This window comes from Spea bombifrons, chromosome 8 (assembly GCF_027358695.1).
Source record: "Spea bombifrons isolate aSpeBom1 chromosome 8, aSpeBom1.2.pri, whole genome shotgun sequence".
Taxonomy (NCBI): Eukaryota; Metazoa; Chordata; class Amphibia; order Anura; family Pelobatidae; genus Spea; species Spea bombifrons.
In genome coordinates, this window is record NC_071094.1 from 32,285,524 (window position 1) to 32,311,788 (window position 26,265).

Below are 26,265 nucleotides of genomic sequence, written 5' to 3' on the forward strand. Positions count from 1 at the left end.
ATTAACCCTATCCTATCCCCACAACTACATGCGTAATTTTGGAGATTTTGAAAGCTAGAATTGGGGAAAATGACATAAAATAATGATTTATAATGTGTTATTATTTTGTCAGTTCTCATTATTGTCACATGTTTCAGGAGTAAGAGGTTTATTCACCAAAGTGTAAACCTCTAAAATAGAAAAAAAAATACAATTAGTAGTAATAGTGACCACTACAGTGCAAACAGTTGCACTGGATTATTTCTATACTAAAACAACTTCGAATGAAATATCTGATTTTTTTCAGTAGTTCTCCTTGATAAGTATTATACACTACGTTTGTAACTGTCAATCCCTCAGATTGGATTTTTAATTTTGTCCTTGACTTCTAAGATGCTGAAACTGCTGGTTCTCTATAAATAAAGTGTAACATAAAAAATACCGGTGTCATATTATTCCTGAAGAATAAATTACTGAACAACAAATGCCAGTGTGGTTCACAGTTAACCTACATGACTCTTATTATTGCAGAACAGATTTAGAAATTCACATTTATTTAGCCTATAATTAATTTGGACATTTTTTTTTTATATTTATGGTATTAGTATTTAGACACACATTTATGCATAACTAGATAAAATATTTGAAACAATTGATTGACAGTAGAAAAATTAGTATGCCACCCATGTTATAATTTCTGAGCGTCTCAGATGTTTAAAGTAGACAGTTAATAAATGCAACTCTCTCTCGGGACACATTTGTGTAGATTTGTGTCTACATTTCTGTTAATATCACACATTTCTCTTAATATCAATTTCAATTTTATTTCCGTATAGTGTTTTCACATAAAAAGGTAATATTTGCTCTTATTTAATAACAGTTCATGCACCATATCACATTATAACCAGGGCAATGCCCAGTGTAGGAATGCTTTCCAATCTTTACACTATGGAGAGACATGGATTGATATTGATGTTGAGTGGATTGGTCTCTGGGACAAGGGTCTTGACAGAACTATACCAATAAGGTTAGGCCACTGAACAAATGTCTCCATTTGGTCATATTGCTTGCTGGTTGCCAAGTAATACACTTCAATTTGATGGAAGATATATTGCAAGGGATGGGAGCATGGGATGTGTTTGATGGGCCCTGTGCCGTCCACAGCTTCCCTAAAGCTTAAAAAAATAATATTATATTACTCCAGAGCTGTAGAGTAATGCCTCTTCCATGGGATGATATTTCGTGGCACTGGTGGCCTGCCCATTAGTGTCCGAAAAGTACTGAAGGCAATGAAAGCAGTTACTGCGCATGTAAATAAGCCAGTGGTGGATCTGACTTGAGATGAGTCACGTGGGAGAAGAAGTCTCCTGCAGGCCAAATAGCTGGGACCAGGGAAAGGGGCAAGTACATACTGGTGATTATTTAGAATTCCTCCATGCATTTTCAAGAGGACCACATCAAAATTTAAAGGGACTAGCCATCTTATATATGCATTACAAATCATGTGGCATCTGGAGTGAATCATTTTCTTCAAGGATGTTTCTGATAATACATAATTAGTTGCCGACTGTATTATTTGATTTGGGGTAATTTGAAAAAGAAATGACCAGACATACAGGAGATGAGCCCACATGTAAGCACCCGCTGACTTTAGGTAACTTTCTTAACACAGGGGGAAGAAACACAATGCAATGCTTCAAATAAAATTCAACCACCGAAATGTGCATGCTATTTGGAAGAAGATGTGTAGAGAAATCTCTGTGTAGCCAAGTAATGTGACAATAAATGACAAGTTCAATGTCAGGCATACATGCAACTAACATTCTGTTTTCATAAAAGCTCAGATAATTATAAAAGATTTTATGTTGTAAAGTAATGTGTGGTGTGTGTTATGTAACAAAATTAAACTACATCAGATCCAAAAGTTATATAAAATCAGAAAATAATATTGTTCATGATGATCCTGATACTAAGTATTTAGCTAAACATTTGCATATATTTAAGTTATTCATTATTTTTAGCATTGTTACAGAACCATGCGTCTCCAAAATACTTGTGTTAATAAGTATATTCAATATATCTATCATTATGTATATTTTAAAATGCCGTTTCTTCAAATGCAAAACATAAACCAGCAAACACATACATGTCTCGCATTCCTTTTTGCTGCAAGGCAGCACTTCTATGTGAATGTGCACAACTTGGTAGAAAGTTGGTGGGAATAAAGGTTGCTTTCTATTCTCTAACATGCTGAATGAACAGCCACGTCAAGGATAAATTAAACACCACTGATCATTTAAAAAAAAATTGTAAAATATATTTTGTAAGCTAAGTGTAGTTGGGGAGGGCTAAGTTGCAAATTGAGCTCACTTGAAACATGAAAAGTTGAAACTTATAGGTATTCGCATGCAAGGGCATGCAAGTTATATCAAGTCTGGTCAAGTGAGCTAACCCATAATTTGACTGACCTGTCAACTGCAATACATGAAGCATTGTTAAGAAATATCCCACAACTGTGACTAGGAAGGAAAATAACAAACAAACAAAACAAGAAACATAGAAAATAACCCTTAACTATTTGATTTCCTAGAATAGACCCGAGCATGACCCAAACTACCAAGTACTGCTATGGGTTTGTCATCTTTTATCCTGGCATATGTATGATAACAAGGGGTCTCACTACAATTAATGTACTTTATCATTTGTCAATCAGTAACATGATCACTCATGATTGTGGTGACTGACACTATAGGTAAAATAAGTAGATTTGAAATTTAGCTTATGACACATTTCTAGTCTGGGGTGTATTGGATGGTGTTTATTTAAATTTAGGTATAACTCACACTCTGATGCCAAGAGAGATTGTGTTCTCACCCGTGTGATATGACATGATCCTCATCCAAGTGATAAACAAACATTTTGTTAATTTTAAAAACAGCTTGTGTAAGAATGGAACGAGACGCATACTACAAATATGAATACAGTTGTTGAAATCCCATTGAGTTATATTCAAATATAAAATCTGATCTGCTCGCTCATTAAATCTGCCCTTGTTTTTTTTTTAAATCTACTTCAAAATTTGACATCTTGTTTGGCCCTCAAGAATTATCTTCAAAATAGCCTTGAATTAGTTTGTATAGTCCTTGATCGTTATTTTAGTCTAGCATATTGTCAGAAATTATCTGGGGTCTTGCGCTACCGATCAGTTCCTTCACTGCCTAACGTCCCATTTGGCTCTACATGCTCATTAATGCAGCTTCAAGTTCACAGTTCAGTTGTCCTCATCAGCATATTTCGTGTCAGAACCATGTTTGCTTCCCATTTTTGCGAATACTGAAACATACCAAGAAATCTGCCTACGTTTACCAAATGCATACAAAGCATGATAGATTGGTCCCACTTCGGAATCAATAAACTAATAATACCGAACTGTCATATTACAGATTTAAAATATACTAGTCAGCGATTTAAAATACAGACTGGAAATGTTATAAACAGTTTGATAACAATGAAAGAACCTTCACAAATGCTTTTTCTATATTAAGATTTTAATGCATTACAAATTTATGGATTATACCAGGAAGAGAATGGCATCTATTCATTTACATTAACCAAAGTGCTTTAACATGCAAATTGAAAAGTGTTGCATATAAATTACATCCTCGAAGAACTCTATGTGGCATTCAACTAAAAATGCAAATAGTATTTATTATACTATGTGTAAGCATTCAGGGCTTACAAAAAGGGAAAAATTAAAGTGTCTGTAGATTGTAACAAAAATGATGAAATTGGCTTCAATGTTTATTTTGTTTATATTCTGCTTTGGTGGGAAAGGATATAGCGAGAGTATACTGGCCCCCCAGGCTTTGTCTGTAATCCCCTTTCTGTTTTCTTCACTATTCCTAGATAGTCTATTGACCGGAGCTTTCTAATTCCATTGGTAATCATTTGGTACAGTCAGCGAAGAAACAATTAAAGAGAGAGTCTAGTGTCCAAGGCAGCCTTCCCAGCAAAAAAAAGCATATTAAAGTACTTTATGGGTAATTTAATATACATTAACGATTTACTGCCCTCACCTGGAGCACAGGAGTAGCAGGGCTTCACCTGGGGTCTCCGGGCAAAACCTGCAGAGCCCCCTGCTATGAACATTCAGGCGTGTATACCTCTGTATTGTGTATATATTGTATACCTCTATGAGCATTGAACAGATTCATCAAAATGGTTGGAAATTTGGAAATGATAAAGTAACTTTTTAACAAAGAAAGTGTTTACCAGACGCTTGACCAGGTTGGAGACCTTGAGGGCTGGAGTTTGGTGCTACCATGCTTGGATTGGCCATCTGGCAAAACTGTGTGAGGGACAGCCAAAGTCACTAACAAGGTGAGTTTGCTGACAACAGTTTAAGGTCAAAAGTCACCATTGCAGGACTGGGCACAGCAACAAAATACAAGGTAGTTATACTGCATCAGCAGAAATCTAAGACAGACAGGGATTTCCAGATGTTCTGTCCAAGCTCCTTAGTAGAAACACTAAAACGGGCAATGTTGAAGACCACAGACACAGTGATCAGCCAAGGTAACTTAGTTTCGCATATAAAAGACACATCATGTTTGCAATCAGAGGATGTCTAACAGTGTGCCATCAGCTTAGCATTGGCCAAAAACAGTGTGAACTTGGCACATCCATCTACTGCCAAAGACAGCTGGTCCGAAGTGGTCTTCATGGAAGACTTGCAACCAAAAAGCCGTATGTCTGGCGTGGAAACAATGCCAAGTGACTATTCGTGAAAACATAGGAACTGGGTTGGAAAAAAGTAGCAGCAAAATAGCAGAAATATTTGGCAATAGGAGAAGGCAATTTGTTTGCAGGAGAGCGGTACAAGAATGAGTGCTTGCAGTCAACGGTGAAGCATGGTGGAAGTTCCTTGCTGGTTTGAGAGTGGTTTTCTGGAAATGGAGTTGGAATTTGGTCAGAATTAATGATTTCCTTAATGCTGATAAGTACAGGCAGACATTTATCCATCATGCAATACCATCAGGGAGGCATCTGATTCTGCAGCATGACAACAACTCAAAACATACAGCCAAAGTCATTAAGAACTACCTTAAGTGTAAATAAGGTGTCCTATAAGTGATACATACATATATATATATATATACCGTATTTGCTCGATTATAAGACGACCCTGATTATAAGACGACCCCCCAAAATCTGAATATTAACTTAGGAAAAAAAGAAAAAGCCTGAATATAAGACGACCCCAAAGGAAAAAAGTTTTACCAGTAAATGTTAATTCATGTAAACTCTTTTTTTTAATAAAAGCTATGATTGAGAAAAAGATTTCTTTTGTTTTTATTTCTTGTATTTTCCAAACTGTCCCCCAGTTACGCACATCTGCCCCCAGGCTTGCCACTCCAATATGGCACTGTGGCCCATGATATGCCTCTTAACCCTCTATATGCCACTGTGCCCCATGGTATGCCTTTTGACCCCCTATGTGCCACTCTGCCTCCAGAAATGCCTTATACCCCTATATCCCATTCTGGCATTTAGGGGGTTAAAATGCATATTATGGGGCAGAGTGGCACATAGGGAGGTATAAGGCATTTCAGGAGGCAGAGTGCTCTATTAAATGCCCCCTTAACGCCACTCCAGAAATGCCCTATGCCCCCATTTAACACACACACACCCTATAACCCCATTTAACTAACACACTCTCTCTCTCTCTCTCTCCTCTCTCTCTCTCTCTCTCTCTCTCTCTCTCTCTCTCACCCCCCCCTCTCTCTCTCACCCCCCCCTCTCTCTCTCACCCCCCTTCCCCCGCTCTCCCCCCTCTCTTACCGGTGCTTCCAGCCGGGGCAGCGGGTTGACGTCGCCTTCTGCTGCAGCCGGAAGGAGGTGTGGCTAGCAGCGGGGGTTTGTATGCGTCCGTCGCGTATACTTTCCCCGACTCTGACAGTCGGGGAAGGTCTATGCGACGGACGCAGACAACCCCCGCTGCTAGCCACACCTCCTTCCGGCTGCAGCGGACGTTGTCTACGCGCATCACGTAGACGTCAACCCGCTGCCCCGGCAACAAAGCAGGAAGCACCGGTAAGTGTGTGTATGGGGGGGGGGTCGGGGGAGACAGGAGGATCCAGGTCCCCTGCAGCGGTGCGGGGGATCTGGATCTTAGTCTCCTAATCAGACCTCTATTTGAGGTCTGATTAGAAGACGACCCCGATTAGAAGACGAGGGGTATTTTTCAGAGCATTTGCTCTGAAAAAAACCTCGTCTTATAATCGAGCAAATACGGTATATACACATGTATATATACACATATACATATAGATATGTATATATACACATATAGATATATCTAGATTTATTACAGTGCCAACGTGATCCAGCTAAGGAAAATCCTAAAAACATTTAATAGGAGGAGTATGCAGGTATTTAAACTTAACGTCAGAAAAGTAGTTGCAGTTCCTGCTGCATCCATGTATCTCCCGAATTCATTAACCTTTTATAAGCTGTTTGGATACTCGAAAGGGGACTTTTTCTTGCTGCTATTATTTCAATTTATTTTGGAATCATCAAAGCTCATCAAGGAAAATGTCAGAGCACTTAAATAAAATATGTAAAATGAGAATACATGAGAGCTGTCAATTTAATCTCTTATTCACACTATTTTCCCCCTTATGACACTGAAGAGGGGAAACTGAAAACTTTGCAAGGCACAGACAGTGAATGCTAAACCAGTGGGAACTCAGATGCTGATTATTTAATTGTCTCTGCCTGTTAGCTGATGTAATTAACTGAAATAGCCGAGTTAAATAAATATATACATAAATAATTCGCTTGCAAGGATTATAATTTTAGTGAGCCTGTCCTGGGCATTTTATTGACTTAACAGACAGTGAGGACGTGGAAGTATTCGTAACACATAAGTGCAATTAAAACAAATCAATGTTTGGAAGGATATGCAAGGATTATTTTAAAACATTTTAGAAGGACATGGGCGATATATTTTAAGTATCCCAAATCATATATCAATGATTGCCCTGTATTGTTAAAATAATAATAATACATTTTATTGTTTAGCATGACTTTGTTGGTCCTGAGACCACAAAGCAGCACATCATTTACATACTAAGTGGTGAAAAGATGGCTGGTAAAAATTGTATTGATTTCATGTGGGATATTTTAATATCGGATTTTTATGGATTATCAACTGCAAATGCAAAATGCAATGCAAAAGAGACTTTTTATGTATGGATCCATCTCTGTTACTTGTCTGAAAGGGTTAATACTGCAATTTGATCCCTTTCCAGGTTAATCTAGTTGCCTCCTCCCAGGGGAGGGCTGGCAGCCTAAGGCCTGGGGGGCAAGTCAAGTGAAGTGGCTCCGCCCCCTCGCACTCACCTTTCACCCCTCACGCTGCTCCAATCACTATGCGGCCATCAGACTGCTGGAAAACTTATCTAAACGGCCGCTGGGTGCTGATGCCACCGGCCGGAGCTACTTTAATCCTTTTTTTAATTTATTTAATATGCCAGATCGGCTTGCCATATTAAAAATAAATAAAGTATTAAAGTAGCGCCGGCCGGCAGCATCAGCACCCAGCGGCCATTTAGATTCGATTTCTAGCAGTCTGATGGCCGCATAGCGATGGGAGCAGCGTGAGGGGTGAAAGGTGAGTGCGAGGGGGTGGAGCTTTCACCCCTCACGCTGCTCCCATCACTTGGCAGCCATCGCATACGGCCGCTGGGTGCTGATGCCGCCGGCCGGCGCTGCTTTAATACTATTTTTTTTTCATTTAATAGCCGATCCGGCTTGCCATATTAAATTTAAAAAAAAAAGTATTAAAGTAGCGCCGGCCGGCGGCATCAGCACCCAGCGGCCGTTTAGATTAGATTTTGGGCGGCCTGGGGGGAAATTGCCCCCCTGCCTCCTCCCCTGCCTCCTCCCCTGCAAGGTATAAAAGAGAGCTCTGAAGGCATTTGGATGTCTGACTATGGGAGAGAGCGGGGAGAATATGCACCACTGTATGTACATGAGAACATTAATCACTAAAGATGAATGCTGCTTTACAACTATTTTCATTGAGATGTTCACATGGGCTGCTGGTAATGAAGAGCACATTTTCAAAAACATGCCTCCTTGTGTTCTATATCCATGTATGGAGGAGAGATCGGTGCTCCTATATTGCATACTTGAATGACTTACTCCCTTGTGTAACTACGTCATGCGGGGCCATGGGAAAAACAACAGAGATCTGGATTGGAACAGCACAGGTCTCCACTAGTTGATTGGGACCATACTTTGGGTTGCTGCTACAAGAGAGTAGGATTAAGAAACAAACCCATTCCTGCATGTGTGTACCAGCCAGAAACAAGGTACCTCTGCATTTTTGCTTTCATCACAACTATAAGATGGGAAGGCTACCTTTCTACCACATAAGAAGTTTATAAAGCATGATACCGGTATATACCTGGTAGAAATACACACACTTTGTAAAAGCTTTATTTTCAGAGTCCTAAAGTAAATTACTGGGTCACTATTCAGCATCACAATGTTAGCTAATATAGTTATAGATTTTAGCAGTAGGTTACTTATGTGAAGAATAGTAAATAAGCATGAAACCACAATGTAAGATCTTGCAGTATACTTTGGATAAAATGGCTAACACAACCAATTTGTACTGATCTGACCCAAGCCTGCTGTTTTGGACAAAAGGTAAAGCATTCCCATTGTGAAGGAGATGGATACACTGTCTGGTTTCTTTATCACTGAAGCTGTTTCTGTTTTCATGTAAACTGATTTGTATGTTGAACGCTGCGTAGGCAAAATGATACACAAAAAAAATCAACATTTTCTTAAATGAGATCCATGGAAATTCATAACTAGCGTTCTTGCTCTTTCCAAGTAATCATATATTTCTAGAATGTCATGACAAAAACAGATTGCCTGGCTTTTAATCTCAATTGTATCTTTGCATGAGGAACCGTTTAATAATTACACATTCTAAATACATTGAACACACATACACGTTCTAAATGCATTGAATGAAAACTGGTATGCTACCAGCTGACATATGACTCTTTCAAGAGCTAATCTCCTTCTGGAATTTCTTACTCAAGTAATATTGACTTTTCTCTCATTATAATGTCAAGAATTCCGATCAAGAATGTGTTTACAACGGAGGTTCGTCTGTCTACCAGGGAGATAGATGAAATTGTGGAGATCAGTTATTAGCCTAATGATTTTATGACCAAATATCCAATATTTTATTCGAATTGTTGCTATAACTGTGAGGATTCTCTTAATAACTTGAATTCATGTGTATAAACAGACATACCAAAAGCACAGCACACATGCAAAAATGCATAAAAGACATACACATTCAGATTCACACGTTGTTGCTAGAATAATAACCAATAAATACACAATACAGAGCAATAATTCAATGCACACCCAGTGAAATCTATAAAAATAAAATGGTGAATCCGTACACTATATGGCTTATATTGTTTAGCTCGCCACTATGTCAAAGTATGCCAAGGTTGGCTAGTACCATATAATTTGGGTTTGTGGGAAAGATGTTCTGTATGTAGGGGTGCAACCCCCTTTGGGATAGGATAGTATGATAGTATTGCTATATTGATGACCTTCTGATGATTTAGTCATTCAAAATAATTGATCCAGGGATTGAAGGAGAGGGGATATTTGCATCACGATATTAAAAAATCTTGGTAAACCTAAAGAAAAACAAGAGTTAGTAGCCAACAGTAGGGAAGAGGCACCTGTGCTGTTGTGGACTAAGAGGGATAGATGGCACATTGTTGTACACAATACAGTTCACAATTTGATACCATCAAGAAAATCTTAAATTCACACAAAAAGCTAGAACCTTATCCACAAAATGAACGTGAGACCCAAACAACAAGTTAAAACATATTTGTGGCTTCCCACACCATATCAATAAGCCAACACAAGATAGCTGTATAGTCATAGTAAAGCTCAGTATATTACGATCACAATAGAACTATTGGCAACCCGAGTATTGAAATTATCTGGGTGCGGTTAAGACTCTTCTTGTGATAGGCTAGTGCCGTGTAATATGTGAATGTATTTCATTGAATTAGACTGCCCAGGTTTTTGCATTTGTCATATGGGGAGCTTTAAAGAAGCCAATCTGGTAGCTAATTATAATAGCCTTGTGTAAGTTGGGGGGGTCTATTCATTCTCACCATAAACAATATATATATATATATATATATATTGACTGGCATTATAGTCAGTGTTTATCTCGTTATCATCCCCTAACTCTCATACTACTTTATACCCTATATATGTTTTAGACATACAGAATTATATTTTTATTATTATTATTATTATTATTATTTTTTTTATTTTTTTTTTAAGGTTTCTGTTACGTATCGGTGTACTAGTTATATACTTAGTCCCTTTTTCACATGAATATAATGCGTACAGTGCCTGTTTTTGATTTCCAGATGCAGGCACTGAGGGATAGTTTGAATACAATTGATGATGATATATATTTAAATTACAGCTACAATATCTGCGTCCTAGAGTCCTAAATATAAGTTGGGTGTACCGTAAGCTTACACACACCCAAAGGAAGGCGCTCAGGTGCTGTTTTGGTTTCTTCTCTTTTTTTGCTTTTCCTTTTTTCTATCCCCTTTTTTCTTAAGGTCTAGGTGAACATGTTATATTGCATACATGTTACACACTGCTAATTTTTGGATTTCATATTCACTATGACTAATTGTAGTAATTAGTGTTTTCATGTGTATCCCCATCTGCTTGAAGCATGTACAGTAAGGTGTGTATTACTAGTTCCTTACCTCTGCTGCGGCCTCTGTGTTGTGACATTATTTAATAAATACAGTTATTCTCAGTACGCTTGTTGTGGGTCTTTGCGTATTTTTTTGGACCCTCTTTGTCTACCGTGACATCGCTGCCTCCTTTCATCCAACTGTTTCTTCATGAAGAATCTAGGGAGCAAGTTAACAAAACACAAGGTAACACGCCACCCAATTAAATGCCATCCAATGTATATAAAAATCAATCAGTACCCAGATATAAATACGTATGCATTCAGTTCAGTGTCTCTGGTAACAGTCCATCACTTCCAATAGGCCATATAATGAATCCTTATCCGTGTTCACAAAAAGTGCTTCATACATCCACTTTCTGTTAATTAGTTATCAACAAGCTCCTTGCATCATCAACACCTCCACAAGTTCCCAAAACGTATTCAGAAGAAAACCAAAGAACAGCTCATAATGTCATCATGTGTATAAGGCAAACAGTCTGTAGTGATAAAATAAAACAATCTCACCTTGGGCTCCCATTACGAGTGTAAGTAATAGAGGAAGTCATCGGATATCGTAATAGTGTATGTAATGGAGACACTCACGGGTGTCTTCCAGATTTCAAGAGGAGCAGGAACATGCGAGCAGGTGTCCTTCATTGGCCCAATGTGTAATACCAGAAGTGGCATATAAATGTAATGGATAAATAATTAGTACTAAGTACTAATAAGTACTGTGGATGTTTGAAGGACTTCTTGTAAACATGGATAAGGATAATATGGTGTTTAGGAATTGATGAACTGTTACTAGACACATTGATCTGAACATGTATTTATATCTTTTTTCCACAATTCATGAACTTTAATTAGGAGGGTTAACTTGGAGGATATATTTATTTTCTACTATGGACTAATATGATTAAGGAAATGCATTATGTTCAATTAATTTTGGCAAGAATGATCATGTAGTTGCTAGAATCTGTATTCCAGTAAAGAAGTAATGACTGACTAGACTCAACTGAGGTTGCATGCCGGTTTGTGAGTGCTCATGTTTGACCTTGCCTGAAAATAGCAAAACGTTCATAGACACGTGTGCATTACTCATCCATATTTAAAATAATTTCACAAACTAAACAAATTCCCTATTATCCAAGGGGGAGAGGTATCAATAGGGGTCTCCTCTGGGTGAATAGAATACCAAAGCATAAACACCCTTACCTCCATCTCCATCAATAGTTAAAATTACTAAAAGTACTCTACTCAGATCCCAAGCAGTCCCCTCCCCACCAGGGTATTTTAAAATAAATAACTAGAACGGTGGGGACATACTTCATGCCTGCTTCCCACCCCATACATGGGCGAGGTCCTGAAAACCTGCTTCCCCTTTACCTCCTCCATCTTTGCCATGTGGGATATAGGTGTTAAAGTAAAAATAAAAAAGAAAAAAAGAAAAAAATAACTACCTCACTTACCTCTTAACCGCCCAGGTAGATAGGATAAGGTGCATCCAAAGTCCACTACTTTAACACTCAAAGGGTCCAAACGTGTGGTGAAAATAGGTATTAATTTATCCTGTCATATAATTGTCAAATGAAGGAACTGACATATCTTTGAAGGTCATGCAAACATAATAAAAACAGGCTAGAAGCATTGCTTGGTCATACAATAAGGTGAGAGGTTCAAATGCAAGTCAAAACTGCTGTCCAGTTTTCTAGCCCCACACACTATGAATAATTTGTTAATTTATTTCCACCATGAATATTTGAGTCAGGAAAAAAGGCCTACCAGGTTTTGAATAATGATCCAGTGCTAAAGCTCCATATTGTGTTTTAGATTAATTGGAAAAAAATCTTATAACCTTATGCAATGTGCCAGTTAATTTCATCACACAATCTTGAATTTCTGCCAATATTTTCACCCTCTAGTAATACTAAAAGTGTTTTATACCGTCTCATTATGTCTTCTGTGTTTTCTGCAGCACTCAATAAATAGAACCAAATCTTCTCGTAATGCAAATGATTTCCATAATAAGGAGAAACTTTTTTTTGCTTTTCAATGGACGTAATCGTATAAGTAAAATTGCAGCAGAGGGTTTAATTTTAAACAGAATCTTATTCATTTCATTCTACGTCTGAAGAAGGAAATGTAAAAAATGAATCGAAGGTACATGCAAGGCTTTAGACACTGATGTCACAACATTTTACTGCAATTAACATTTCGTTCTTGAAAATAGTTTTTTTGAGAAGGATTAAATTATTTGAAATGATGTGAAAGTAATGACATTTCCATCAGTACCTTTTGATTGCACATACCAATTAGTTACCTATTATATATCTCTTCTACATTTATGTGTTTTCTTTAATTTCTTGTGTCAAATGATGTATGTGTCAAAGATATATTAAAGACATAGGCTAGGGTATTGAAATATTCCATGTTTAATATTCAAAAGTAGTATTTGGTTGTAAATAAACATTAGGGTGACAATGTTATAAAATCATAACAAAGTGCTAGAGAACAATGTGAGTTTGCAGCAGCAACAGTCCAATTCACATTCGAGTCAAATTTACCCTTAACTGATAACTTGACTTCTTAGTGCATAGACCCTATTGTGGAGGGCTTACAAGACATCAATGTTTTGTTCGCATGTTGAGTACCATATATCATTCACCAAGATCATGAATTATTAAAAAAAAGAAGAGAAAAAGATGATTTTTTTCTATTAAAATTAGAATTATTAGAATTCTGTGCTAGCTGGAAGTTTGTCCTGATATAGTTGGGATTTAGGAAGTGCAAACGAAATAGCATACTCCCCAACATTTAGTGGTGTGGCAAAGGATGGTTCTGGCATCAAAATGGGTAGGGTCAGTGTCAGCATTGGGCAGGCCAAGGTTTTGGCCACCATCCCTTCTTACCTGCACAGCATCCTTGCAGCTTTGAGCTGGCTTTTTAGGCGTTACGATGGAGGTATGTGTTGCAGCAGGCTATCTAGACTTTTCAGGGGAGATTAGAGGGTCCCCCCAGCTGTCCTATAATTAACCTATTGAAGAAAATGGCACGAGGGTTTAAACAAAAATCTTTGGGATCCTTGCTCCCACCACCTGCTCACTGAAGTTTCTTTGGGAAAATATTTTGGATAGCTTTAGAAAATGAATTTGGGTTGGTACTGTACCTCCACCCAACGCCAGATTAAAGGCCTTTGGGTCCTGGAGCAATTACTAAGAAAGGGCTCACTCTCTGGATTTTCTGCCTATAGTAACCTATTTTATGCATCTTGCAGTCTTTTCTTCTGCTCTATTTTTTCCCCGCTTTGGCAATTTGTTTTTCCCTATCTCTTTTTTCCACCTTACCTGCTTAACCGCTTTTTCTCATGCAATGTCAGTGAGGATCATTGCAGAACATTGTGGGACTCGATTGGATCGCTGCTTTGTCTGACAGGTGAGTGATATCCCTCCACTACCTAAGGTAACATGAGGTAGCAATCTTCTGGAAAAAATCATTTAGTAAGTGTCACATAGAAACACAGGATCAATTAGTCTTTCATTAAAACAATGATGTAAAATAAAGTCAATGTTGCTCGCAAGTGAGGCTCTACTAAGGCACACAGAATTTGTTTCCCTAAAGTGAAAAGAAGGTGCAAGTCCGTAGCACCCTAGTTGAACAACCTTAAGAGATATGTGTTGCTAATGAAAAGATCTCAAAAACTTGGTAAACCTTTATATATCTTTTACTTGAGGATTCATATTTTAATATTATCTTTCTTAATGCAAAAGTCAGTGTTATGGTAGATGATAGGCACCCAGGTGTCAAGCAGGGTCATGTTATGACATTACATGACTGACAATAGTAGTAGTAGTAATGGCAGCTGGTACATAGATTAAGAGCTGCACTGAAGACAGGCTCAGCGTAAGGTTAGTAAGAGACACATATGTGTATCTGTGTGCGTGTGTATATTCATGTATTAGCTAGAGTAAGCTTGCCCGTTTGTGTCAATGTATAGTTTTAGGGATTGTGTAAGTGTATAGTATTAGTATTAGTATGGGAGTATATAGTCTTGCTGTATGATGTTTAAGATTTTCTGTGAGTGTATGGTGTTATTTTATATGCGGGTGTTAGTATATGGTGTTAGTATGTGTTGTTGTATAGTGTTTGAGTGTGTGTGTCAGTGTATGGTGTTGCCATGAGTGTTGCCACAAGTGTGTGTGAGTGTATAGTGTTAGCGTGTGTGGGGCTGTTTGGTGTTAGAATGTGTATTAGTTACAATATTAATTATCGCTACGATACACCAAATAAATACTGCACTACTTAACAAAAGAGAAGACAAAGCAATACAAAAATGTGTAGATTAAACATATCATACATTGTTTTGGTTGTCAGAAAAAAAGGTTTTTCTTCAGAAAACGAATGTGAAATATTACACAGGAAGATCCTGTAGTGAAGTAGTGAATGCGCCAATAATTGTTCTAGACTTGTTTAACATTGCAATGAAAAACAATCATATTTGTATTGTATTAACAAACAAGGTTTAATGTGCCTTATTTTATTACAAGTATGACATCAATATTTTATCAACATCAGAACATGTTTCATGAGAACATATCTTTTTTTCTTTTTTTTTTAGGTTTGACACTTTTTCACCCAACCATTTCCATTCCAGTGAGTTAGATTAAAATATAGTGTTTCCTGTTTCTTCATATCTACACCAGAGGGAATTTAGTTCATATAAGCAAATCAGCCATCCTTATGGAACCAGGGGAACTAGCATAGAAACAAGATACTTTTAAGAGTGAGCTTTTGAAGCTACTTGATGAGTCATTTGTGCAATATTTTTCCATGTACTTACTCTTTCCAGGTTGAAACTCTTTTTTCTCCTAAAAAATAGTTTTTCTTTAAATTTTTCAAATTGAAAATTAAAAGTAGCAAGTATCCGCTACTAGAAATAAATGGCAGTCAATGTTTTTGTTCTCTCTCTGTCCTCATGTTATAACACATGTGAATGCAAAATTTCAAATACTCATTGGTAAAAGATGTTGAATCAGGCACAAGGATTACAGTTCAGTCAAGTTGGTCAAATGAACAGAATATCAAAGGAAGTACTGATCACAAAAGCAATGAAGATACCATCTCTGCTATTATCACCATCAGAATGATCCAATGGGGCTCCACAAACCTAAAATCATCCCCATCCATAAACTGTGCATATGTATGAGCTATAGGAAATAATGCATTGGTGAAAAGTCAAAATAATTTTAAAAAAAAAAGCAGAAGTAAAGTGTAAATAACATATTTTTCAAGTTTATGAAAATTGAGATATGTCAAAAAATCAAGATATGTTTTGATCAAGTGTAGATGTTAAGGATGAGAGTTTGGTAATTTACTCCAACTTGTGTGAGTTGGCTGCAGCCAACTTGCTTGTACTAAAAGCCCATTCACTTAACCTTTAGTGTACAGATGCAATTTAATTGGTATACTCAAGTCCAATGGTAGAAAATACAGTAATCTTGTAATTTACGAAAGACTGGTAATCTTGTCTTTAAAATAGAAGGTAACAGAGCAGGTAGATTTTAAAGGTCTATTTTGAAGACTTATAGCCTTGAGGAACTACTTCAATTTGAACCTGGATAGTTTGCTATCCTTTATGTGCTTGCAAGTACCATATAGAATTCATATTCAGTTGATATGATTTGGCCGAATTGGCATTTTTATTCTAAAAAAAATAAAATCTAACAGCTCAATTTACCATCATTAGCATAACTCCAATCATATTCTCTAGAGAAATATGAAAATTCCAAGATAAGCTTCGAACAACTAAAGGTGGCCATTCTAGAGACATAAATATGAAATAAGAACGTGATTCATTTTTCAATGCCTCCTGGAAGATGATAGAAAAGTCTATACATAATTTTTCAATGACATCGTCTCTGTGATAGTGCAAATGATGGATGGATTTACTTGTTTGTTAGGAAAAGCTTGGCATTTATTTATAACCTGTGTTTGAATTTCATGATAAAATTAAGTTTTCAGTGTTATTTTTCTTCATGAACTTTGCCTGCTTGTCACTTGCAGTTTTTAATGGCACTAGTCTTTGTACTCCTCTTAGAATATCAATTAAATATGGAATAATATATCTACTAGACTCCAAGAGGCCAGAATAATGCATTTTGTAGTACTTCTACAAAAGGGCGCACAAGGGCTGCTTCTCTCCTTTCCTCCAATTAGGGGAGTGGGTGTCTGCACATACTCTGCCCTTTTGAGGAAGTACTCCAGGAGGCCAGGTTAGCGGAGGGGAGGAGAAGCAGCTATAGTGGAGCAGAGAACGGGGGACCAAGACAGATAAAATAATACAAAAGAACAATAAGAGGCAAGAGAAAGCAGAGGTATAGAAAAAGGAGACAGGGACACAGAAGCAGTTGTTGGAGAAGACACATGAGACAATATGAGAGAGCGTGTGACAAAATGCACATGAGAATTTCCAGATATCTGCTTTGTTTCCGTTTGTTTGGTTGTGGGTCTCTCTTCCTCTAATAAATGGGTAAATACAACCTCAGATGAACAACACATTACTCCGTGTCAGGTTTTGTTCAACAAGCCAAAATGGAGAAGCCAAGGGTGAAAAACTAAGTATAGCTTATGATTTAACAGCTTGTAGAACCACAGTTAGCAGCAACATTTGAATCTAGAATACTTTGGAATACAGAGTTCATGGTCAACTTAATGACTGAAGGGTTCCCAAGTCCTGTGGCTGCAAAACAAGCCCAAATCATGACCCCTCCACCCCCTTACTTGATAGTTGTTATGAGGTGTTTGTGCTGATATGCTGTGTTTGGTCAAACATCTCCACTTTGGACTCATCTGTTCAAAGGATATTGTTCCAGAAGGCTTATGGTTTGTTCAGATAGAACTTTGCAAATCTAAGCCAAGCTGCCATGTCCTTTTTAGAGACAAGAGGCTTTCTCTTGGCAACCCTTCTAAGCAAACCATACATGTTCAGTCTTTTTCTAATCCATTTGGGAGATAGGGTTTAGCTAGAACTGTACACAATACTCTAGGTGAGGTCCAATCAGAGATCTGTAAAGACACAGAACCACCTCTCTTTCCCTGCTACTAATGTCTCTAGCTTTTCAACAAAGGCATTCTGCTTGCTACTTTGTTACATTGCCTACCTCCCTTTAAAACACATAGAAGGATAATAAATTCCAAATGTTTAAGGAAAATGTATATCTTCATACCTATCAAAACATTCAGAAAAATAATCTTTTGGGAATTCAAGTCAATTTAAAGTATTGTTGCAGAAGATTATTCTACTTTTTAATAGGTGGTGCCTTTTGCTATCTAATGAAGCATTTTGAGGGCATGTTGCAGAAATATTTTTGTATACAGTTTTCTTTGATCATCCAAGTGGAACACTGAAAATGTTGGTCTCCAAGAATGTGTGTGTTTTGATAAACTCCTCTTTCCTCCTTGTATAAAATATTTCAGAGCCATGTATACTATTCCTGAATTAACATTTAGCAAGTAAATGGATATGTGTGTGCACTGGCTGTTTAAGCATTTATCTATTGTTTTGTGGTGCTAATTGTTTTTTGACTGCATCCGTTTCATGTCTATTGTTTCCCTTGTTGTAATTTGTTTAAAACCAAAAGTGTGAAGTGGGTTAATTGTAAACTTTAGGCATTTTGCAGAGTGAAAATCATTAAGAAGAAACTTGTGCAAAGGAGTAAAAGCTGGAAAGATAATTCATTATTTAAAGAGTTTAAGTAGAATGAATTGCATTTTAGCTTTTGTTTTTGGCAAAAGATGTGTCTAGTAATTAGCAATGCTCAATTCTTTTCTACATTCCATAACTTTATAAAGTAAATACATTAACCACCATTAAGGCTCAATTTGAAGCAACAAACACCACTTACAACAATCAGCAAATGTAGAAAGAAAAATGCACATAAAGAAAAATATGATCAATCATGTTTTTCCCTTCTTGGTATTCAATGGAATTATAAGTTACTTTATTTCTAAATGCAGTTATAAACACGTTAATGTACTTGCTTTTAATTTGTCATTGGAAAAAATCTGTACCTTGATTCACATACAGCCTCTGTTGTATCAGGTCATATTATTTTCTTTGCAAGCCTAGTGGATAGTGAATTATGTTGAATGCATAAATATTGATTATTTGATACGGTAGTCTATTTGCATTACTTTTTTTGGCCCTCTTGCAGGCCTGGACTGGCTACCTGGCACACCAGATAAATGCCTGGCGGGCTGTTGGCCTCCAGCGCTCCATATTCACTTAATCTGCCTCTCTAGTGGCATATTGGGCAAGACACCAGCTGAATATGCTCAGCCGCACAATGCTTGAGCAAATAATATAACATGCAGCTATCCGTCATCTGAACTCGTGTCATACGGAAGCCACTAGCCTTAAAGTGCCAGTGCCACCTCTTCATCGCCAGTCTAGCCCTCTTGTCTTTAAATGCGTAGACCATGTCCTAACTGCTGCACAATTTGGCGATGCCATAAAAACAATAATATCAATTCACCAAGATATTTGTTTCCACTTGAAAAAAAACTCCTTGATTTAGATACATTCAATTAAGTGTAACAGTTACTTTATAGTTACTTTGTGCCTATAGCTGCCTGCGGTGAGATTTCTTCTAGGACATCTAGAAAATGCATATCAGGAAGTTCTACTAAGCTATTTTTTTTAGATGTTTAGAAAAACCTCATAATATCAACTCTGTGTATGTTAATGAAAAAATAATACTAAACCAATAGGTCTTTATTTTATAGATCCAATAAAGCACTTCTGAAATTTAACCATCCTTTCATTAAAAATATAGATGTTTTGCAATTCTTTTGTTTTCAATTTTCTCAAATAAAAAGAATAGAATAGCAACAATTAATAGATACATTAATAATATCATAATCCAAACTGTGGAGCTATTTTTCTAAAGCCTGGAACATTTTATAGACATTTCTTGAAAACCCCCATAAAAAAATACTTAAGATTACAAATTGATTTTGTATGGTTTAACTTTTCTTATAATATTTGCAACTGTTATTTGATTATTTTATAACCCTTTTATCTATTTGTTAAGTGCTTATGAGTCCTCTTTATAGTGCATTAACAGAAATGTTATCACTTCGTCCACACAAACGTTCCATTGTAAATGTGTCTTATTCTGTATTATGTATTATTATTGTTGCCGCAATATAAACTTCTCTTTTGTAGGTAGCCTACATTTTTTTAGAGAGTTGCCTTGTCGAATATATTTTTGCATATTGGACAATAAGCAAGGCAAATGTAATACAAATAATGCAAATATAACTATATACAAAGATAAAGTGCCTGATATAATTTTTTAAAGAGGTAAATATAAACACCCCATACAAATCCCATATATAATACAATTAAAGTGATCAAAAATATATTGTTATTATAAAAATAAGTGAGGAAGTGTTTATAATACAAATATAATGTTTTCTGTATAAACATGTTTATCAATGTAATCCTGAGTCCAACAATCTGGAAAATTAGCTATTATATATTATAAAATATATACCGTATTTATCGGCGTATAACACGCACTGGTGTATAACACGCACCCCCATTTTTGAACAAAAAAACTGAACAAAAAAAACTTCATCAGAATCACTGCTATCTGGGAAACCACACACACACACACACACACACAGTAAGACACACACACAGTAAGACACACTCACACTCAGACACACACACCCTAACCCCCCTTCTCAGGATCTCCCCTCTCTCTTCCTAACCCCACCCCGGTCACTTACCTTCAACTCCTGTGTTGGAAGCGTGAGGCGTTTGTCTCGGGTGCCGGCGCTTCACTGCTGAGCGCCGGCACCCGAGACAAACGCCTCACGCTTCCAACACAGGAGTTGAAGCGCTGAGGCTGAGGCAGGCGGCGGCTGCTGCTGCTGCTGAGGCTGAGGCAGGCGGCGGCTGAGGCAGGCGGCAGGCGGCTGAGGCTGAGGCTGAGGCAGGCGGCAGGCGGCTGAGGCAGGCGGCAGGCGGCTGAGGCAGGCGGCAGGCGGCTGAGGCAGGCGGCGGCCAGCAGAGGAGTCCTGGATTTCTGTCAGTCAGGGGGGCCCGAGAGTTGCCGAGCGGTCGTCTTCAGCAACCGCTCGGCACCCCTTGGGCCCCCCCTGACTGGCAGAACTCCAGGGCCCGGTCGCAGTTGCGACCCCGGTAGTTCCGCCACTGGCTCTAGGATTTATCGGCGTATAACACGCAGGTAGGTTTTCAGCTACATATTTTAGTTAAAAAAAGTGCGTGTTATACACCGATAAATACGGTATATAAAGCATGAAATCAAAACAGTAAAGACAAAAATTGGATATTGCATCTATTAACAAATTACTCATTTTCATACGGAAAATATTTGGGAGACCAAGGATATTCTTGGTTTACTAATTTAGTAGTAAATAAAAAGTAAGGCCATGGCTTCTTCTTTGAAAATAAAGTAAACATTTTCAAGGATAAATCAGAAGGAGATATCACTGATCCATGATATTGTTAGTGGCGGGCCTGTCAGGAAGATAACCTTTGGTTGGAAACATTCTTCATGCTCCGGAATACTTGTTCTGGGGCATGCAAAATGTACAGAAGGAGCACGCAACACTATTACCTTTCTAGTTTCTTTTAGCACTTGCCTCATGATAAATCAAAGACTAGTTTAACCCCTTAAGGACAATGGGCCTTTCCTAAACCCATTGAAAACAATGCATTTTGAGCGTACATGTACAGGCTTTGTCATTAAGGGGTTAAGGTAGAGTTCTGTTCAGTCTTTGACAATTATTTTGTTTTTATCGAGCTATACCTGCTCCATTTTGCTGAAGATACGAATGGCTGTAATAGTGATGAATATACATTCAATGCAATTTATGCTATAGCTAAAGGCACAAAATGCCTCCTTAAGGTATGGAGGGTTGGATTAATCTGTTAGTAAAGATGTACAAAATTTGTTTGCAAAAATAAGTAGCTATAATCTCTTGACCATGATGCATAAAGCAGCTTTGTTAATATGATATTTGATATTTTTTCACACCAGCCAACTCCTTCTAAGAAGACATATCAAGGGAAAACGAATTCCTTCTTGTAAATCAGTGGTAGCAGTTAAACTACAAATGTCGCACTAATTACATCTAACTGGAATGTAAGTTCTCTTCACCTGCTGCAACAGCATGAAATTTTTTTGCACTCCTTTTTGGAACTTTTTAATAGGTAGCATGATGGGTTGCGTCTTTGATGTTTTTATAACATCTAATAAAACTGTAATCTACAAGGGAAGTGTGTGCTATTTCCGAACCAGCCGGATCGTTTTCCTTTTGGAAGTCAGGAACTCTCTGATATTTTAGAAGATTTGAGTTACTATTAAAATATTTGTGTCACGTAGAGCATTTGTGCATTAAGTGCCGCTGCGTGTTCTTGAATGACTCATGCAATACATTGTTCTATCACAAAGAAGACAGTTTCTGTGTTTTGTAATAGCTAATGGATGGCTATACCATTTTTATTTTGGGCTGCTTTGCATGGTTACAAGCAAACACATTTCTTTGTTACTGCTTTGGAAAACTTTACCTCAAGTCTGTGTGCTCCACCTAATCTATGGGTGTTCACATGGGGACCGCGATCTATCCAAAGTAGGACATAACAATGGGGGCAATATTCTGCAGCCAATAGGGCCATTCATTACAATGCAAGTGGATGCAGGTTTGCACTAGCAATTTTACATGATTTTTACAAATGAAACACTTGATACTGTGGGAACCATGAAGCTCAGCTCATGCCTCCCCCACCCCATGGAGGAAAAAAACAAAAGGGCTTCTGCTGATCACTTCAACACACCTTCAACCAACCAGGGAGCATCTCCACTCGGGAACCTCTACCTTTTCCCCCTTAGCAAAGCAAAAAACTGAATGAGTGCTCACTTGATCTTAATCAAAACACTTACTTGATTTACCACACATAACAGATAAAGTGTTTCATTAAGATCAAGTGAGCTCCTGTCACCCCCTATATATATATGTGTACAAAGATCAATATTTTGGCTTTGCCTCCCAAAGAGTCGTGCTTATGGACTCCTGTTTCTCCTGTTCTGCCAGCACACTCCAATATAGACTGTTGATATATATATATATATATATATATATATATATATATATATATATATATATATATATATATAGCCTCTTGTGTCTTTATTTGCCTTTGTCTGTACCCCACGATGCATCATAACTGGTAGGTACAGACAGTGCCCCTGGTATTTACTGCAACTGGGCTCCTACCCGACCTGCTTGCCAATGTCCTGACGGCTTGCAAACAACGAGCAGGAAAAAGAGCAAATCATATGCAAAAATATCTTACAATGCTTTAATACTGTCCTGCTGACAACACACACATAAATAACATTTCCACGAATTACTCAGTTCAAACATGGTAGCAATATGTGTTGTAACATTAGAATTTGCTTGTAGAAGATTATAGCCAAACAATATTTTTGATCTTTCCCTGAGGCATATTTTAAGACTTATTCTACTTGTATATAGTATAAATGAAAACCTTAATCCTGGGATAATAGAATTTCAGCGCAGACTGTTATAAAACGACAATGCTCCACTGAATGTTGTCTGGAATTTCCAGAATGTTTTCCAGATGTTGGCGCTTCTAAGAACTGATGTGCTTTTGAGGATATATGAGCCTTTTGTCAGACAATTTATTTTAAATTAAATATAGATATACAACAGTGCGTAAAAAAAAAAAAAGATACATAAAATAGCCACATATTGAATCCACTGCTTGCGTTTAATGAGCATAAGACAATGCATAGTGGAACAACGCATAGTGAGTGGGGTTAGTTGGAAACATATGTTCATAGGAAAGCCTAATTGTTTTTATTTGTTTTTCATTGATTAGGTACCTTACCATATTGCTTGAGATATTCACATACCAATAAAGAGATTGAACCCTGATCAATGCATTTATGTTTATGTTTCATGTTTAATACGATCTGCTGCAATGACTTTCACAGATACAGCAAAACCAGTCTATCATTTCTTTAAACCACTCGTCATAAAGCACCATACAGAAAACAGGTCACATAAAGAGTCAACACTTTTTACAGCAAGAGAAAGGTCTTAACCCCTTAATGACAAAGCCCGTACATGTACGGGCTCAAAATTCATTATTTTCAATGGGTTTAGGGACCGCCCATTGTCCTTAAGGGGTTAAAGAAAAGGTTCAATTTTGTTTTGATTAGGTTATTGATTTTCTTTTCACAAACCAAAAGCAATGTCCTTTCCGCAGTTGACGGCGACCTTTTCATACAATGTTTTTAATGTTCTACGAATGTTTCACATGAGAACTAGATGATTATTGTCTTGATTATGATGTCCCAGTAAATTATTCAATATTCAATTGCTAGACAGCTGAAAATAGCCACAGTTCTAAAGGTCACTCTTTATTTAAGACTCGTGTGACTCTGAAATGTAAACCTTTTGCCAACTGATATAGTCTATCAACAGAGGGAGACACCATACAATTGTTCTAAAGACCTGCAAGGACACAACCGGGAGGATAATGATACGTTTGAAGAGTAAAGCAAAAATATACTTTCTCTGTACTGCTAAATTCTTAGGCTGCATAGTTTCCTTATAGTGTTTTAGCCAGTTTTGCAGTTTTACATTTAACCCCTTAAGGACAATGGGCGGCCCCTAAACCCATTGAAAACAATGCATTTGTACGGGCTTTGTCATTAAGGGGTTAATTGAGACTATGTCAACATTGGGTAAAGCTATGAATGCATAATCATTATTAATTACATTGTGATATCAATGAAAGTCGGGTTGCGGAAAGTTAAAAAAAAATAAATCCATATAGTTGGAAATCTTTAGTCCAACAAGGTGTGAATAGTTTTTATATTAGAGCTGAATGTCACGAATGCTAAACACTGATTTCGACCTTGAAGAAGTTTGAAACAAGATTAGTGTTAGTAAGAGAGCATCTGACTTTGCGGACCTGTTAGAAATTCTAATCAGGTTGCTGATTCAACTTAGTAGAGATATCAGTAATTGCTTTAATGGTTCCATTAATTATGCTTATTTAAAGGAAAACTCATGGATGATAAATAAGATTATCTGCCGTTCATTGTAGTTTAACCTTCTGAATACTTAACGGATATTCATTTTATCCCACATTTTCTTTTTACCTTCACGTGGATGTTGCCCATTGTATCATGAAAGAAACTTAAAAAAGACAATTCTGGTTTGTGCCTTTAAGAAGATACACAGTAATTGTCTTTAAGGAAGTGTGAAAGTGTTGTTGATAGCTTCTACACGGGTATAATATCCACTTAATCCTCAAATGTTCGAAGGTATGAAAACCATGATCTTTCTCAGTGGTGTAACAATCTAATGACTCATAATATAGTTTGAATGTAAAGCTGGATCAATTTTTCCGAGTGAAAGAAAATGACAGCATTAGGAACTAACCACATTCTGCAATCAGAGAGAATCGCGCTAATATGGCATAGAAATGCATCCTACTTGCTGCATAATCTCCATATTCTGATTTGTTTTTGCAGAACAGATCTAATTGCATTTAATGCTTTTGACCTTGGTAGAGAGATTCTAAGGGGAATCCATTGGACTTATATAGCTGTTCTGCTTGAAACACACAATGTAGAAGCTCTAGAAGCTCATGAGAACCAAATTGTCCATCAAGTCTTCACGTATCTAAAAAAAAAAAAAAAAAAAAAAGTCAAGCCTTTTGGTTTTAATTGCATTTACTCCGTAGGAAATCAGTATGTCAGTTCCCGGAATTTTGAGCTGTTTTGTTATATCATCATTTATGTTGAAACAGTTAGCGTGTTCATTAAAAGATCTGCATGTCATTTACTAAGAACAAGCTCATATTCATGCTTCAATAAACAAGTTGACTTGTCTTGTTTTCTTGATACTGTGGAGGGACTTTTTTTTACAAATTGGGACATACTGACTAAAGGTTGAATAAAATTATGTTCACTTAAATGAAACAAACTTGTAGATTGTCAATTCAATTAACGACTTATTCAGGTTTCATATAAACTTGTCTAAACTCCCAACTCATATTAAGTTATAATAGAAAGCATAGTCTTTGGAACCAGATTAAAATGGGCTCCAACTCAACTCAATGCCACAGCACCTGTGTAGAGAGGCTACTGGTGTATTATTTCACATTGCTTTCTATGTAATTTGACACTAGAACATATATTAAAATCATTTTAAATAAAAATATCAAAAAATATATAAATTACTGAAATGATACTTTAGGATTTTTACACAATTGCTTTCTGCTTGATAGTTACTGCAGAAAATTATAAAATTCAAGGACGTACATTAATACATTTGGGTAGTTGTCAAAGTTTTACCAGGCCAGCACAGAAAAAGATAATTAAGTTACATAAGCT